Source organism: Pinus tabuliformis, chromosome 7, assembly GCF_031772625.1.
Source record: "Pinus tabuliformis cultivar Carrire ecotype Pingquan chromosome 7, CPIR1, whole genome shotgun sequence".
Lineage (NCBI taxonomy): Eukaryota > Viridiplantae > Streptophyta > Pinopsida > Pinales > Pinaceae > Pinus > Pinus tabuliformis.
Window position 1 is genome coordinate 1,908,527,062 of NC_142293.1, and position 4,587 is coordinate 1,908,531,648.

A 4,587-nucleotide genomic window follows, 5' to 3' on the forward strand; every position below is an offset into this window, starting at 1 on the left:
AGTACATGTGATAAGATGTGTTGACATTAAACATGCATGAAATCATCTAATTACTAGTCAATAATGAAGACCGTTAATAGATGCGAGGAAGGCCACTGATAATGGTGATGGTCGCCAAGATGCACAGTGCAAAATAGTGAGTGTGAAGGATTTCTTTGTCATCGAAGACCGTAGAATCGCTTAACTAGGAGCCCATAATGAAAACCCCTGATCAAACACAAGGTAACCTAACACTAATGTCTACAAGTACCAAGCCGCTGAATGTGTTTCTAGGTTATCTTCCTAGATAGAGTGTTGAAGTCGATAGGAAGAAACCTGTCAAAGGGTAGGAAATCACGTATCCTACATCAATCGACCCGAAACTGGACAAGAATGATTTTGTTTTTTGAGGAATCTTTTGAGCATTTCGGTCTAAACAACGGAGGGCATGATGAAAGGATATGTATGATCGGTTGATTGAGGAAACAAATGGGAACCCTTGAATAATAGAAGGCACAACAACGGTTTTAACCACATAGCACTAGACTCATGAACACTACAGAGTGTTAGGATACGGAGATGCAATTACATCAGGGTATATAGGCTAAAACTCATAGGTGTGTAGGGTTCATATTGAGAGGCCATCAAAATGAAGGTTTATCTGAGGGAGTGCCATGTTCAAGGGAACGACTACCGCCAAACCACGCTTTAAAATATGGAATATAGCTGTATTTTCCACTTTCCCCGTCTGATTATTTAAAGAGTCCAGACGAGTAAAATCATCGATCTTCTCATGTTTAACGAGTCTGAAAAGAATCACAAAAAGAATGATTGTTTTCCCTATCTGATTAGTTTAATGAGTCCAGATAGGCAAACTCATCGATTTTTTCATGTTTTAAGAGTCTGAAAAGTATCATCAAAAGAACGACTCTATATCTTGTATGTGTAATTTAAAGAGTCTAGACTAGACAACTCGGTGGTCTTTTCATGTTTAGAGAGTCTGAAAAGATCGTAAAGCGAGACTCCATGGTGGTCCCTTTGTCATAGTTGTTAACCGGGTGTGACCAAAGGTTAATAGTATACCCGGATGAGTTACTTTTCCGTCTTTTAATCTATTGAACCCAGATAAAGAGAAACCTTTTTCCAATAGATGTCAACCTCATTTTTTTACGAGTACGAGGTGATGGACTAAACACGTGTTGCGTCGTGAATTTTTAATGAGTCACGCAATGACAAACCCAATACCTTCATCAAAATTTTTAATAAGTTAGATGAAGAAAACTCAACGTATCTTTTTTAGTTTAATGAGCAAGAAAAAGAGGGAAAAGAACGACTCATCCCTTCTTCATAGTTTTACGAGCTCAAAGGAGGGGAAAAACTCGGGGATTTTTTTATTTAAGAGCGAGACATTGTCCCAAAAAGGAAAGTGCTCTTGCTGCTTCCGTCTATTTTAATGATCCCGGTAACAAAAACTTGGGATTTTTCAGTTTTAACAAGTAATAAAAGGTACCTAAAAGAATGCTCATGTCATCTTTATTGAGTTTAACTAGACGAGAGACATAGCTTGGGATTTTTTTAGTTTAAAGAGTGAGAAAAAAGTGCCTAAAAAGAATGCTCCTTTGGTCTTTTTCTGTTAATGAGCTGGAAGAAGATCAAAAAAGAGTTTCTCAGAGCATCGTTGTATGGATTTAACGAGCGTAACGATGAAAACTCAGAGATGTTTATATTTTTTAAAGAGCAATAAAGTATCACAAAAGTGATCTAACCATTGTTGTATAGATTTAATGAGTGCAACGATGAAAACTTGGAGATGTTTATATATTTTAAAGAGCAATAAAATATCCCTAAAAGTGCTCTATTGAGAATTGCATGTAGATATTACTGCTTTTCATTCCTAAAAGTACTTTCTTTTTTTTGCTAAAGCAAGATTCGTACCTTCTATTCATATGATACAACTACCCAAAGAGACCTGAGGGACATAAAATCCACTATCCTCTCACAGCTTGGGTACCAAGCCTAAAGCACGACAAATAGGACAAGGGCCCACAAACTTAACTGCAAAACCTCCAAAAATCAAAGAAATGGCTAAACCACCCGATCTAATTATAAAGATCTATCTAATGAGATGCATATCGGGACAAAAAAGGAATATTCTATGATTCCAAAAATGGACCCGATGAAAAAATAGAAACCATACTAAACAGATTTCGGGTCCGAATGGTGGAAAAAACATCACGCATGTGATCCGCCCACAATCCACTGATTCCGACCTCTTGGATCAACATGCCCGGAAGATAACAGTGAATCTTGACCCAAAATTCAGATAACCCAAAATTGCAACCTGCCCCCAGAAGCCCGCGAGATCTACCACCTATCATACCCCGGAAGAGTCCCTTTGATTTGAGCCATTCATTCTGTCGCCTAAACCAACGGTCAAGATGTAGCACATCAAAGACGATCGAAGTTTAACAGGCCGCCCCTCTAAGTTGCATGAACCATCATGACCATTGATCCACACAGAGAGATCCAATGGTAGAGAATCGTATCACACCACACAAGTTAACCAGACGTTAGTGTGCGATGGAGGGCGGTTTTCCGAACCCTCACTCTGCCACGTGTAGGAAGATGGATGGGATCGTTGAGAAATCACTAAAACCATTTCCCACTTTAGAGTTGTGTGATAATCCAAATACCTCCAAGGAAGCGGTTTTCCTCTCTGAGACCCAAAAATGTGAAGATTCCAGCTGCTGGTAAAAGAATGATTCCTTCCACGTCTGCCCGACTTTCTTGCCTAAACCTACATCCCAGAGAAGAAGAGAGGCTCACCATTAATTAAGGAACTATCATGTCCACTCCGTTCCCCCCGAAGAACAATAATGACCATCCCGCTGACTCCGGGGAATTTAGCGACCATCCATGTTCGATCCCCCACCAAAGACCCGTTTGCTAGAAACTAATGACACATACGAAGGCCAAAAAGGTTAAGGGCTTGCCTCCATGGCTTTGTGTTTGAACACTATCCTATATTCTTCCTCTTGCTCACAGCAAAGAGTTCTCATTCTGCTTTGACGCAAATCCTGCCACTCCATCGAAACCTTGACCTCTATAGTACTGACCCCCTGATTGTTAAGAAGATCAACCAGCTTGTTGGCCTTTCTACTAACATGATGAAAGCTGATAGTGCGCAGGTTTTGAAGGTGATCCTAAATTCTCTAGAAAACCCTGATTAATTTCTAGTGTTTGGAGACTTTCTCCGACGCTGTTCCACTATTTATTCTTTTCACTGAGTTAATTACTAGTTCAGAATATGCTTCAACTATCACATTGCAGCAATTATCCTGACTTCGAAAATCCAGGCATTGCTCCAAAGACATTAGTTCATCCATGTTATTGGTAGTTGTTCCTAGGTGACAATGGAAGATGAAGATAATACTTCCCTTGGCATCCCTAAGGACTCCTCCATACCTAGAATATCCTGTGTTTCCTTTCGATGCTCCATCAATGTTTTATTTTAGATAACCTTCTTGGGAAGGATGTTAGAAATCCTTCTCCATGTCCCTTGCTATAACCTTCCTATTAAGACCTTGAGGGGTTAGTCCTTGCAACCCTAGCTGTCTGACAATTTTCCCATCCAAATCTGATGGAGGATTATTAGGGTGGTTGGAAACAGTGGTACCCACTGTCTCCTTAAGTTGTTTCAGGATTGTCTCAAACAAGCTATATGGGGGATTTTTTTCCTCCTTGAAAGTTCTTTTGTTAATCCCCTTCCAAACATTACATATGATGAAGCTTGGTGTAAGGGCCCAGGCTGGGTTGGGAATTTCATAGTCCGAAAAATTTCCCATCCAACTATCGAGGGTATTGATGATGCTCCCTCTGTCACTATCGTATTTTTGAAAGATTTTGGAAAATATGTCCCATAACTAGGAAGTGAAAATGCAATTGTTGATTAGATGCTCCATTGTTTCTTCTTGCTCCCCATAGAGTAGGCATCTAGAAGGCCCCAGAACACCCCTCTTCTTGATATTGTCCCAAGTCAGGATTTTCCTGTGGTATACCAACCACATGAAGAGTTTAATTTTCATTCACCCTTGATGCCTCCAAAGTTTCTTCCAGATTTTTTCTGAAACCTGGGGATCTAGCTCAAGGAGAATGCGTTTTGCTTCTTTGAGATTAAAGGTGCCCTCTTTATTATTGCCCCATATTATTTGGTCTTGTCCCCATGAAACTAAGATCATCCTTTGTTCGAGCATTTTCCTAAGATCCTTTGCTTCTGTTTTCAAGTGGTTGTTATTTCTGTAATCAATGTTTCTCTAGATTCTCCATTTCTCCATCTGCTGAGTGTTATCCTAGAAGTCCTTTACTTTAATTAATCCTTGTGAATCCGTCTCATGTTTAAGGTTGAGGAAGTTTTCTTTTAACAGTATTAGTTCTTGTTTCCACTTATCTTCCCAAAAAAGAGCTAGATTCCTGATGAGCCCCAAATTTGGTAACTTGTTGGGCTCATTTGGCCTAATTATCCTTGTTCAATCCTTCATTTTTCATAGCTTATGCATTATTTTTCAATATGTTCATGTCATTTGTACGAATAAGGGTAGTCACTCTTCC